This window comes from Microchirus variegatus (assembly GCF_963457635.1).
Source record: "Microchirus variegatus genome assembly, contig: SCAFFOLD_48, whole genome shotgun sequence".
Lineage (NCBI taxonomy): Eukaryota > Metazoa > Chordata > Actinopteri > Pleuronectiformes > Soleidae > Microchirus > Microchirus variegatus.
In genome coordinates, this window is record NW_028154766.1 from 393303 (window position 1) to 408429 (window position 15127).

Genomic DNA, 15127 nt, shown 5'->3' on the forward strand with positions numbered 1-15127 from the left:
TATTCTTCAAGAGATATGCAAATATATTCAACGGATTCTTGTTCAGGGCATGCTTGACTATGACTGTGTACAATTTCAAGACATTCCAAGATACTTTTGGGGTCTTTTTTGACGAAAAAGTTAAGTCACTGCCTAAGTGCATGGATCGCTTTCCTGATTTTTTCAAAAATTCATTAAAAATATTCCTTAAGCGATATGCAAATATTTTCAACGGATTCTTGTTCAGGGCGTCGTTGACTATGACTGAGTACAATTTCAAGACATTCCAACATACTTGGAATGTCCAAGTGCATGGATCGCTTTCCGGATTTTCAAAAGTTCATTAAAAATATTCTTCAAGAGATATGCAAATATATTCAACGGTTTCTTGTTCAGGGCATGCTTGACTATGACTGTGTACAATTTCAAGACATTCCAAGATACTTTTGGGGTCTTTTTTGACGAAAAAGTTAAGTCACTGCCTAAGTGCATGGATCGCTTTCCGGATTTTCAAAAATTCATTAAAAATATTATTCAAGAGATATGCAAATATATTCAACAGGTTCTTGTTCAGGGCATGCTTGACTATGACTGTGTACAATTTCAAGACATTCCAAGATACTTTTGGGGTCTTTTTTGAATAAAAAGTTAAGTCACTGCCTAAGTGCACAGACTTTCATCATTTTCAAAAATTCATTAAAAATATTCCTTAAGAGATATGCAAATATTTTCAATCAATTCTTGTTCAGAGCGTCGTTGACTATGACTGAGTACAATTTCAAGACATTCCAACATACTTGGAATGTCCAAGTGCATGGATCGCTTTTCGGATTTTCAAAAATTCATTAAAAATATTCTTCAAGAGATATGCAAATATATTCAACGGATTCTTGTTTAGGGCATGCTTGACTATGACTGTATACCATTTCAAGACATTCCAAGATACTTTTGGGGTCTTTTTTGACTAAAAAGTTAAGTCACTGCCTAAGTGCATGGATCGCTTTCCTGATTTTCAAAAATTCATTAAAAATATTCCTTAAGCGATATGCAAATATTTTCAACGGATTCTTGTTCAGGGCGTCGTTGACTATGACTGAGTACAATTTCAAGACATTCCAACATACTTGGAATGTCCAAGTGCATGGATCGCTTTCCTGATTTTCAAAAGTTCATTAAAAATATTCTTCAAGAGATATGCAAATATATTCAACGGATTCTTGTTCAGGGCATGCTTGACTATGACTGTGTACAATTTCAAGACATTCCAAGATACTTTTGGGGTCTTTTTTGACGAAAAAGTTAAGTAACTGCCTAAGTGCATGGATCGCTTTCCTGATTTTCAAAAATTCATTAAAAATATTCCTTAAGCGATATGCAAATATTTTCAACGGATTCTTGTTCAGGGCGTCGTTGACTATGACCGAGTACAATTTCAAGACATTCCAACATACTTTGAATGTCCAAGTACATGGATCGCTTTCCTGATTTTCAAAAGTTCATTAAAAATATTCTTCAAGAGATATGCAAATATATTCAACGGATTCTTGTTCAGGGCATGCTTGACTATGACTGTGTACAATTTCAAGACATTCCAAGATACTTTTGGGGTCTTTTTTGACAAAAAAGTTAAGTCACTGCCTAAGTGCATGGATCGCTTTCCTGATTTTCAAAAATTCATTAAAAATATTCCTTAAGCGATATGCAAATATTTTCAACGGATTCTTGTTCAGGGCGTCGTTGACTATGACTGAGTACAATTTCAAGACATTCCAACATACTTGGAATGTCCAAGTGCATGGATCGCTTTCCTGATTTTCAAAAGTTCATTAAAAATATTCTTCAAGAGATATGCAAATATATTCAACGGATTCTTGTTCAGGGCATGCTTGACTATGACTGTGTACAATTTCAAGACATTCCAAGATACCTTTGGGGTCTTTTTTGACGAAAAAGTTAAGTCACTGCCTAAGTGCATGGATCGCTTTCCTGATTTTCAAAAATTCATTAAAAATATTCCTTAAGCGATATGCAAATATTTTCAACGGATTCTTGTTCAGGGAGTCGTTGACTATGACCGAGTACAATTTCAAGACATTCCAACATACTTTGAATGTCCAAGTACATGGATCGCTTTCCTGATTTTCAAAAGTTCATTAAAAATATTCTTCAAGAGATATGCAAATATATTCAACGGATTCTTGTTCAGGGCATGCTTGACTATGACTGTGTACAATTTCAAGACATTCCAAGATACTTTTGGGGTCTTTTTTGACAAAAAAGTTAAGTCACTGCCTAAGTGCATGGATCGCTTTCCTGATTTTCAAAAATTCATTAAAAATATTCCTTAAGCGATATGCAAATATTTTCAACGGATTCTTGTTCAGGGCGTCGTTGACTATGACTGAGTACAATTTCAAGACATTCCAACATACTTGGAATGTCCAAGTGCATGGATCGCTTTCCTGATTTTCAAAAGTTCATTAAAAATATTCTTCAAGAGATATGCAAATATATTCAACGGATTCTTGTTCAGGGCATGCTTGACTATGACTGTGTACAATTTCAAGACATTCCAAGATACCTTTGGGGTCTTTTTTGACGAAAAAGTTAAGTCACTGCCTAAGTGCATGGATCGCTTTCCTGATTTTCAAAAATTCATTAAAAATATTCCTTAAGCGATATGCAAATATTTTCAACGGATTCTTGTTCAGGGAGTCGTTGACTATGACCGAGTACAATTTCAAGACATTCCAACATACTTTGAATGTCCAAGTACATGGATCGCTTTCCTGATTTTCAAAAGTTCATTAAAAATATTCTTCAAGAGATATGCAAATATATTCAACGGATTCTTGTTCAGGGCATGCTTGACTATGACTGTGTACAATTTCAAGACATTCCAAGATACTTTTGGGGTCTTTTTTGAATAAAAAGTTAAGTCACTGCCTAAGTGCACAGACTTTCCTCATTTTCAAAAATTCATTAAAAATATTCCTTAAGAGATATGCAAATATTTTCAATTGATTCTTGTTCAGAGCGTCGTTGACTATGACTGAGTACAATTTCAAGACATTCCAACATACTTGGAATGTCCAAGTGCATGGATCGCTTTTCGGATTTTCAAAAATTCATTAAAAATATTCTTTAAGAGATATGCAAATATATTCAACGGATTCTTGTTCAGGGCATGCTTGACTATGACTGTGTACAATTTCAAGACATTCCAAGATACTTTTGGGGTCTTTTTTGACGAAAAAGTTAAGTCACTGCCTAAGTGCATGGATCGCTTTCCTGATTTTCAAAAATTCATTAAAAATATTCCTTAAGAGATATGCAAATATTTTTAACGGATTCTTGTTCAGGGCGTCGTTGACTATGACTGAGTACAATTTCAAGACATTCCAACATACTTGGAATGTCCAAGTGCATGGATCGCTTTCCTGATTTTCAAAAGTTCATTAAAAATATTCTTCAAGAGATATTCAAATAAATTCAACGGATTCTTGTTCAGGGCATGCTTGACTATGACTGTGTACAATTTCAAGACATTCCAAGATACTTTTGGGGTCTTTTTTGACGAAAAAGTTAAGTCACTGCCTAAGTGCATGGATCGCTTTCCTGATTTTCAAAAATTCATTAAAAATATTCCTTAAGCGATATGCAAATATTTTCAACGGATTCTTGTTCAGGGCGTCGTTGACTATGACCGAGTACAATTTCAAGACATTCCAACATACTTTGAATGTCCAAGTACATGGATCGCTTTCCTGATTTTCAAAAGTTCATTAAAAATATTCTTCAAGAGATATGCAAATATATTCAACGGATTCTTGTTCAGGGCATGCTTGACTATGACTGTGTACAATTTCAAGACATTCCAAGATACTTTTGGGGTCTTTTTTGACAAAAAAGTTAAGTCACTGCCTAAGTGCACAGACTTTCCTCATTTTCAAAAATTCATTAAAAATATTCCTTAAGAGATATGCAAATATTTTCAATTGATTCTTGTTCAGAGCGTCGTTGACTATGACTGAGTACAATTTCAAGACATTCCAACATACTTGGAATGTCCAAGTGCATGGATCGCTTTTCGGATTTTCAAAAATTCATTAAAAATATTCTTCAAGAGATATGCAAATATATTCAATGGATTCTTGTTCAGGGCATGCTTGACTATGACTGTGTACAATTTCAAGACATTCCAAGATACTTTTGGGGTCTTTTTTGACGAAAAAGTTAAGTCACTGCCTAAGTGCATGGATCGCTTTCCTGATTTTTTCAAAAATTCATTAAAAATATTCCTTAAGCGATATGCAAATATTTTCAACGGATTCTTGTTCAGGGCGTCGTTGACTATGACTGAGTACAATTTCAAGACATTCCAACATACTTGGAATGTCCAAGTGCATGGATCGCTTTCCGGATTTTCAAAAGTTCATTAAAAATATTCTTCAAGAGATATGCAAATATATTCAACGGTTTCTTGTTCAGGGCATGCTTGACTATGACTGTGTACAATTTCAAGACATTCCAAGATACTTTTGGGGTCTTTTTTGACGAAAAAGTTAAGTCACTGCCTAAGTGCATGGATCGCTTTCCGGATTTTCAAAAATTCATTAAAAATATTATTCAAGAGATATGCAAATATATTCAACAGGTTCTTGTTCAGGGCATGCTTGACTATGACTGTGTACAATTTCAAGACATTCCAAGATACTTTTGGGGTCTTTTTTGAATAAAAAGTTAAGTCACTGCCGAAGTGCACAGACTTTCATCATTTTCAAAAATTCATTAAAAATATTCCTTAAGAGATATGCAAATATTTTCAATCAATTCTTGTTCAGAGCGTCGTTGACTATGACTGAGTACAATTTCAAGACATTCCAACATACTTGGAATGTCCAAGTGCATGGATCGCTTTTCGGATTTTCAAAAATTCATTAAAAATATTCTTCAAGAGATATGCAAATATATTCAACGGATTCTTGTTTAGGGCATGCTTGACTATGACTGTGTACAATTTCAAGACATTCCAAGATACTTTTGGGGTCTTTTTTGACTAAAAAGTTAAGTCACTGCCTAAGTGCATGGATCGCTTTCCTGATTTTCAAAAATTCATTAAAAATATTCCTTAAGCGATATGCAAATATTTTCAACGGATTCTTGTTCAGGGCGTCGTTGACTATGACTGAGTACAATTTCAAGACATTCCAACATACTTGGAATGTCCAAGTGCATGGATCGCTTTCCTGATTTTCAAAAGTTCATTAAAAATATTCTTCAAGAGATATGCAAATATATTCAACGGATTCTTGTTCAGGGCATGCTTGACTATGACTGTGTACAATTTCAAGACATTCCAAGATACTTTTGGGGTCTTTTTTGACGAAAAAGTTAAGTCACTGCCTAAGTGCATGGATCGCTTTCCTGATTTTCAAAAATTCATTAAAAATATTCCTTAAGCGATATGCAAATATTTTCAACGGATTCTTGTTCAGGGCGTCGTTGACTATGACCGAGTACAATTTCAAGACATTCCAACATACTTTGAATGTCCAAGTACATGGATCGCTTTCCTGATTTTCAAAAGTTCATTAAAAATATTCTTCAAGAGATATGCAAATATATTCAACGGATTCTTGTTCAGGGCATGCTTGACTATGACTGTGTACAATTTCAAGACATTCCAAGATACTTTTGGGGTCTTTTTTGACAAAAAAGTTAAGTCACTGCCTAAGTGCATGGATCGCTTTCCTGATTTTCAAAAATTCATTAAAAATATTCCTTAAGCGATATGCAAATATTTTCAACGGATTCTTGTTCAGGGCGTCGTTGACTATGACTGAGTACAATTTCAAGACATTCCAACATACTTGGAATGTCCAAGTGCATGGATCGCTTTCCTGATTTTCAAAAGTTCATTAAAAATATTCTTCAAGAGATATGCAAATATATTCAACGGATTCTTGTTCAGGGCATGCTTGACTATGACTGTGTACAATTTCAAGACATTCCAAGATACCTTTGGAGTCTTTTTTGACGAAAAAGTTAAGTCACTGCCTAAGTGCATGGATTGCTTTCCTGATTTTCAAAAATTCATTAAAAATATTCCTTAAGCGATATGCAAATATTTTCAACGGATTCTTGTTCAGGGAGTCGTTGACTATGACCGAGTACAATTTCAAGACATTCCAACATACTTTGAATGTCCAAGTACATGGATCGCTTTCCTGATTTTCAAAAGTTCATTAAAAATATTCTTCAAGAGATATGCAAATATATTCAACGGATTCTTGTTCAGGGCATGCTTGACTATGACTGTGTACAATTTCAAGACATTCCAAGAAACTTTTGGGGTCTTTTTTGAATAAAAAGTTAAGTCACTGCCTAAGTGCACAGACTTTCCTCATTTTCAAAAATTCATTAAAAATATTCCTTAAGAGATATGCAAATATTTTCAATTGATTCTTGTTCAGAGCGTCGTTGACTATGACCGAGTACAATTTCAAGACATTCCAACATACTTGGAATGTCCAAGTGCATGGATCGCTTTTCGGATTTTCAAAAATTCATTAAAAATATTCTTCAAGAGATATGCAAATATATTCAACGGATTCTTGTTCAGGGCATGCTTGACTATGACTGTGTACAATTTCAAGACATTCCAAGATACTTTTGGGGTCTTTTTTGACGAAAAAGTTAAGTCACTGCCTAAGTGTATGGATCGCTTTCCTGATTTTCAAAAATTCATTAAAAATATTCCTTAAGAGATATGCAAATATTTTTAACGGATTCTTGTTCAGGGCGTCGTTGACTATGACTGAGTACAATTTCAAGACATTCCAACATACTTGGAATGTCCAAGTGCATGGATCGCTTTCCTGATTTTCAAAAGTTCATTAAAAATATTCTTCAAGAGATATTCAAATAAATTCAACGGATTCTTGTTCAGGGCATGCTTGACTATGACTGTGTACAATTTCAAGACATTCCAAGATACTTTTGGGGTCTTTTTTGACGAAAAAGTTAAGTCACTGCCTAAGTGCATGGATCGCTTTCCTGATTTTCAAAAATTCATTAAAAATATTCCTTAAGCGATATGCAAATATTTTCAACGGATTCTTGTTCAGGGCGTCGTTGACTATGACCGAGTTCAATTTCAAGACATTCCAACATGCTTTGAATGTCCAAGTACATGGATCGCTTTCCTGATTTTCAAAAGTTCATTAAAAATATTCTTCAAGAGATATGCAAATATATTCAACGGATTCTTGTTCAGGGCATGCTTGACTATGACTGTGTACAATTTCAAGACATTCCAAGATACTTTTGGAATCTTTTTTGAATAAAAAGTTAAGTCACTGCCTAAGTGCACAGACTTTCCTCATTTTCAAAAATTCATTAAAAATATTCCTTAAGAGATATGCAAATATTTTCAATTGATTCTTGTTCAGATCGTCGTTGACTATGACTGAGTACAATTTCAAGACATTCCAAGATACTTTTGGGGTCTTTTTTGAATAAAAAGTTAAGTCACTGCCTAAGTGCACAGACTTTCATCATTTTCAAAAATTCATTAAAAATATTCCTTAAGAGATATGCAAATATTTTCAATGGATTCTTGTTCAGGGCGTCGTTGACTATGACGAGTACAATTTCAAGATATTCCAACATACTTGGAATGTCCAAGTGCATGGATCAATTTCCTGATTTTCAAAAGTTCATTAAAAATATTCTTCAAGGGATATGCAAATATATTCAACGGATTCTTGTTCAGGGCATGCTTGACTATGACTGTGTACAATTTCAAGACATTCCAAGATACTTTTGGGGTCTTTTTTGACGAAAAAGTTAAGTCACTGCCTAAGTGCATGGATCGCTTTCCTGATTTTCAAAAATTCATTAAAAATATTCCTTAAGCGATATGCAAATATTTTCAACGGATTCTTGTTCAGGGCGTCGTTGACTATGACTGAGTACAATTTCAAGACATTCCAACATACTTGGAATGTCCAAGTGCATGGATCGCTTTCCTGATTTTCAAAAGTTCATTAAAAATATTCTTCAAGAGATATGCAAATATATTCAACGGATTCTTGTTCAGGGCATGCTTGACTATGACTGTGTACAATTTCAAGACATTCCAAGATACTTTTGGGGTCTTTTTTGAATAAAAAGTTAAGTCACTGCCGAAGTGCACAGACTTTCCTCATTTTCAAAAATTCATTAAAAATATTCCTTAAGAGATATGCAAATATTTTCAATTGATTCTTGTTCAGGGCGTCGTTGACTATGACTGAGTACAATTTCAAGACATTCCAACATACTTGGAATGTCCAAGTGCATGGATCGCTTTTCGGATTTTCAAAAATTCATTAAAAATATTCTTCAAGAGATATGCAAATATATTCAACGGATTCTTGTTCAGGGCATGCTTGACTATGACTGTGTACAATTTCAAGACATTCCAAGATACTTTTGGGGTCTTTTTTGAATAAAAAGTTAAGTCACTGCCTAAGTGCATGGATCGCTTTCCTGATTTTCAAAAATTCATTAAAAATATTCCTTAAGCGATATGCAAATATTTTCAACGGATTCTTGTTCAGGGCGTCGTTGACTATGACTGAGTACAATTTCAAAACATTCCAACATACTTGGAATGTCCAAGTGCATGGATCGCTTTCCTGATTTTCAAAAGTTCATTAAAAATATTCTTCAAGAGATATGCAAATATATTCAACGGATTCTTGTTCAGGGCATGCTTGACTATGACTGTGTACAATTTCAAGACATTCCAAGATACTTTTGGGGTCTTTTTTGAATAAAAAGTTAAGTCACTGCCTAAGTGCACAGACTTTCCTCATTTTCAAAAATTCATTAAAAATATTCCTTAAGAGATATGCAAATATTTTCAATGGATTCTTGTTCAGGGCGTTGTTGACTATGACTGAGTACAATTTCAAGACATTCCAACATACTTGGAATGTCCAAGTGCATGGATGGCTTTCCGGATTTTCAAAAATTCATTAAAAATATTCTTCAAGAGATATGCAAATATATTCAACGGATTCTTGTTCAGGGCATGCTTGACTATGACTGTGTACAATTTCAAGACATTCCAAGATACTTTTGGGGTCTTTTTTGACGAAAAAGTTAAGTCACTGCCTAAGTGCATGGATCGCTTTCCTGATTTTCAGAAATTCTTTAAAAATATTCCTTAAACGATATGCAAATATTTTCAACGGATTCTTGTTCAGGGCGTCGTTGACTATGACTGAGTACAATTTCAAGACATTCCAACATACTTGGAATGTCCAAGTGCATGGATCGCTTTCCTGATTTTCAAAAGTTCATTAAAAATATTCTTCAAGAGATATGCAAATATATTCAACGGATTCTTGTTCAGGGCATGCTTGACTATGACTGTGTACAATTTCAAGACATTCCAAGATACTTTTGGGGTCTTTTTTGAATAAAAAGTTAAGTCACTGCCTAAGTGCACAGACTTTCCTCATTTTCAAAAATTCATTAAAAATATTCCTTAAGAGATATGCAAATATTTTCAATGGATTCTTGTTCAGGGCGTTGTTGACTATGACTGAGTACAATTTCAAGACATTCCAACATACTTGGAATGTCCAAGTGCATGGATCGCTTTCCGGATTTTCAAAAATTCATTAAAAATATTCTTCAAGAGATATGCAAATATATTCAACGGATTCTTGTTCAGGGCATGCTTGACTATGACTGTGTACAATTTCAAGACATTCCAAGATACTTTTGGGGTCTTTTTTGAAGAAAAAGTTAAGTCACTGCCTAAGTGCATGGATCGCTTTCCTGATTTTCAGAAATTCTTTAAAAATATTCCTTAAATGATATGCAAATATTTTCAACGGATTCTTGTTCAGGGCGTCGTTGACTATGACTGAGTACAATTTCAAGACATTCCAACATACTTGGAATGTCCAAGTGCATGGATCGCTTTCCTGATTTTCAAAAGTTCATTAAAAATATTCTTCAAGAGATATGCAAATATATTCAACGGATTCTTGTTCAGGGCATGCTTGACTATGACTGTGTACAATTTCAAGACATTCCAAGATACTTTTGGGGTCTTTTTTGAATAAAAAGTTAAATCACTGCCTAAGTGCACAGACTTTCCTCATTTTCAAAAATTCATTAAAAATATTCCTTAAGAGATATGCAAATATTTTCAATTGATTCTTGTTCAGGGCGTCGTTGACTATGACTGAGTACAATTTCAAGACATTCCAACATACTTGGAATGTCCAAGTGCATGGATCGCTTTTCGGATTTTCAAAAATTCATTAAAAATATTCTTCAAGAGATATGCAAATATATTCAACAGATTCTTGTTCAGGGCATGCTTGACTATGACTGTGTACAATTTCAAGACATTCCAAGATACTTTTGGGGTCTTTTTTGACAAAAAAGTTAAGTCACTGCCTAAGTGCATGGATCGCTTTCCTGATTTTCAAAAATTCATTAAAAATATTCCTTAAGCGATATGCAAATATTTTCAACGGATTCTTGTTCAGGGCGTTGTTGACTATGACTGAGTACAATTTCAAGACATTCCAACATACTTGGAATGTCCAAGTGCATGGATCGCTTTCCGGATTTTCAAAAATTCATTAAAAATATTCTTCAAGAGATATGCAAATATATTCAACGGATTCTTGTTCAGGGCATGCTTGACTATGACTGTGTACAATTTCAAGACATTCCAAGATACTTTTGGGGTCTTTTTTGAAGAAAAAGTTAAGTCACTGCCTAAGTGCATGGATCGCTTTCCTGATTTTCAGAAATTCTTTAAAAATATTCCTTAAACGATATGCAAATATTTTCAACGGATTCTTGTTCAGGGCGTTGTTGACTATGACTGAGTACAATTTCAAGACATTCCAACATACTTGGAATGTCCAAGTGCATGGATCGCTTTCCTGATTTTCAAAAGTTCATTAAAAATATTCTTCAAGAGATATGCAAATATATTCAACGGATTCTTGTTCAGGGCATGCTTGACTATGACTGTGTACAATTTCAAGACATTCCAAGATACCTTTGGGGTCTTTTTTGAATAAAAAGTTAAGTCACTGCCTAAGTGCACAGACTTTCATCATTTTCAAAAATTCATTAAAAATATTCCTTATGAGATATGCAAATATTTTCAATGGATTCTTGTTCAGGGCGTCGTTGACTATGACCGAGTACAATTTCAAGACATTCCAACATACTTGGAATGTCCAAGTGCATGGATCGCTTTCCGGATTTTCAAAAATTCATTAAAAATATTCTTCAAGAGATATGCAAATATATTCAACGGATTCTTGTTCAGGGCATGCTTGACTATGACTGTGTACAATTTCAAGACATTCCAAGATACTTTTGGGGTCTTTTTTGACGAAAAAGTTAAGTCACTGCCTAAGTGCATGGATCGCTTTCCTGATTTTCAGAAATTCATTAAAAATATTCCTTAAACGATATGCAAATATTTTCAACGGATTCTTGTTCAGGGCGTCGTTGACTATGACTGAGTACAATTACAAGACATTCCAACATACTTGGAATGTCCAAGTGCATGGATCGCTTTCCTGATTTTCAAAAGTTCATTAAAAATATTCTTCAAGAGATATGCAAATATATTCAACGGATTCTTGTTCAGGGCATGCTTGACTATGACTGTGTACAATTTCAAGACATTCCAAGATACTTTTGGGGTCTTTTTTGAATAAAAAGTTAAGTCACTGCCTAAGTGCACAGACTTTCCTCATTTTCAAAAATTCATTAAAAATATTCCTTAAGAGATATGCAAATATTTTCAATGGATTCTTGTTCAGGGCGTCGTTGACTATGACCGAGTACAATTTCAAGACATTCCAACATACTTGGAATGTCCAAGTGCATGGATCGCTTTCCGGATTTTCAAAAATTCATTAAAAATATTCTTCAAGAGATATGCAAATATATTCAACGGATTCTTGTTCAGGGCATGCTTGACTATGACTGTGTACAATTTCAAGACATTCCAAGATACTTTTGGGGTCTTTTTTGACGAAAAAGTTAAGTCACTGCCTAAGTGCATGGATCGCTTTCCTGATTTTCAGAAATTCTTTAAAAATATTCCTTAAACGATATGCAAATATTTTCAACGGATTCTTGTTCAGGGCGTCGTTGACTATGACTGAGTACAATTTCAAGACATTCCAACATACTTGGAATGTCCAAGTGCATGGATCGCTTTCCTGATTTTTTTTAAAAGTTCATTAAAAATATTCTTCAAGAGATATGCAAATATATTCAACGGATTCTTGTTCAGGGCATGCTTGACTATGACTGTGTACAATTTCAAGACATTCCAAGATACTTTTGGGGTCTTTTTTGAATAAAAAGTTAAGTCACTGCCTAAGTGCACAGACTTTCCTCATTTTCAAAAATTCTTTAAAAATATTCCTTAAGAGATATGCAAATATTTTCAATGGATTCTTGTTCAGGGCGTCGTTGACTATGACCGAGTACAATTTCAAGACATTCCAACATACTTGGAATGTCCAAGTGCATGGATCGCTTTCCGGATTTTCAAAAATTCATTAAAAATATTCTTCAAGAGATATGCAAATATATTCAACGGATTCTTGTTCAGGGCATGCTTGACTATGACTGTGTACAATTTCAAGACATTCCAAGATACTTTTGGGGTCTTTTTTGACGAAAAAGTTAAGTCACTGCCTAAGTGCATGGATCGCTTTCCTGATTTTCAAAAATTCATTAAAAATATTCCTTAAGCGATATGCAAATATTTTCAACGGATTCTTGTTCAGGGCGTCGTTGACTATGACCGAGTTCAATTTCAAGACATTCCAACATACTTTGAATGTCCAAGTACATGGATCGCTTTCCTGATTTTCAAAAGTTCATTAAAAATATTCTTCAAGAGATATGCAAATATATTCAACAGATTCTTGTTCAGGGCATGCTTGACTATGACTGTGTACAATTTCAAGACATTCCAAGATACTTTTGGAATCTTTTTTGAATAAAAAGTTAAGTCACTGCCTAAGTGCACAGACTTTCCTCATTTTCAAAAATTCATTAAAAATATTCCTTAAGAGATATGCAAATATTTTCAATTGATTCTTGTTCAGATCGTCGTTGACTATGACTGAGTACAATTTCAAGACATTCCAAGATACTTTTGGGGTCTTTTTTGAATAAAAAGTTAAGTCACTGCCTAAGTGCACAGACTTTCATCATTTTCAAAAATTCATTAAAAATATTCCTTAAGAGATATGCAAATATTTTCAATGGATTCTTGTTCAGGGCGTCGTTGACTATGACGAGTACAATTTCAAGATATTCCAACATACTTGGAATGTCCAAGTGCATGGATCAATTTCCTGATTTTCAAAAGTTCATTAAAAATATTCTTCAAGAGATATGCAAATATATTCAACGGATTCTTGTTCAGGGCATGCTTGACTATGACTGTGTACAATTTCAAGACATTCCAAGATACTTTTGGGGTCTTTTTTGACGAAAAAGTTAAGTCACTGCCTAAGTGCATGGATCGCTTTCCTGATTTTCAAAAATTCATTAAAAATATTCCTTAAGCGATATGCAAATATTTTCAACGGATTCTTGTTCAGGGCGTCGTTGACTATGACTGAGTACAATTTCAAGACATTCCAACATACTTGGAATGTCCAAGTGCATGGATCGCTTTCCTGATTTTCAAAAGTTCATTAAAAATATTCTTCAAGAGATATGCAAATATATTCAACGGATTCTTGTTCAGGGCATGCTTGACTATGACTGTGTACAATTTCAAGACATTCCAAGATACTTTTGGGGTCTTTTTTGAATAAAAAGTTAAGTCACTGCCGAAGTGCACAGACTTTCCTCATTTTCAAAAATTCATTAAAAATATTCCTTAAGAGATATGCAAATATTTTCAATTGATTCTTGTTCAGGGCGTCGTTGACTATGACTGAGTACAATTTCAAGACATTCCAACATACTTGGAATGTCCAAGTGCATGGATCGCTTTTCGGATTTTCAAAAATTCATTAAAAATATTCTTCAAGAGATATGCAAATATATTCAACGGATTCTTGTTCAGGGCATGCTTGACTATGACTGTGTACAATTTCAAGACATTCCAAGATACTTTTGGGGTCTTTTTTGAATAAAAAGTTAAGTCACTGCCTGAGTGCATGGATCGCTTTCCTGATTTTCAAAAATTCATTAAAAATATTCCTTAAGCGATATGCAAATATTTTCAACGGATTCTTGTTCAGGGCGTCGTTGACTATGACTGAGTACAATTTCAAAACATTCCAACATACTTGGAATGTCCAAGTGCATGGATCGCTTTCCTGATTTTCAAAAGTTCATTAAAAATATTCTTCAAGAGATATGCAAATATATTCAACGGATTCTTGTTCAGGGCATGCTTGACTATGACTGTGTACAATTTCAAGACATTCCAAGATACTTTTGGGGTCTTTTTTGAATAAAAAGTTAAGTCACTGCCTAAGTGCACAGACTTTCCTCATTTTCAAAAATTCATTAAAAATATTCCTTAAGAGATATGCAAATATTTTCAATGGATTCTTGTTCAGGGCGTTGTTGACTATGACTGAGTACAATTTCAAGACATTCCAACATACTTGGAATGTCCAAGTGCATGGATAGCTTTCCGGATTTTCAAAAATTCATTAAAAATATTCTTCAAGAGATATGCAAATATATTCAACGGATTCTTGTTCAGGGCATGCTTGACTATGACTGTGTACAATTTCAAGACATTCCAAGATACTTTTGGGGTCTTTTTTGAATAAAAAGTTAAGTCACTGCCTCAGTGCACAGACTTTCCTAATTTTCAAAAATTCATTAAAAATATTCCTTAAGAGATATGCAAATATTTTCAATTGATTCTTGTTCAGGGCGTCGTTGACTATGACTGAGTACAATTTAAAGACATTCCAACATACTTGGAATGTCCAAGTGCATGGATCGCTTTTCGGATTTTCAAAAATTCATTAAAAATATTCTTCAAGAGATATGCAAATATATTCAACGGATTCTTGTTCAGGGCATGCTTGACTATGACTGTGTACAATTTCAA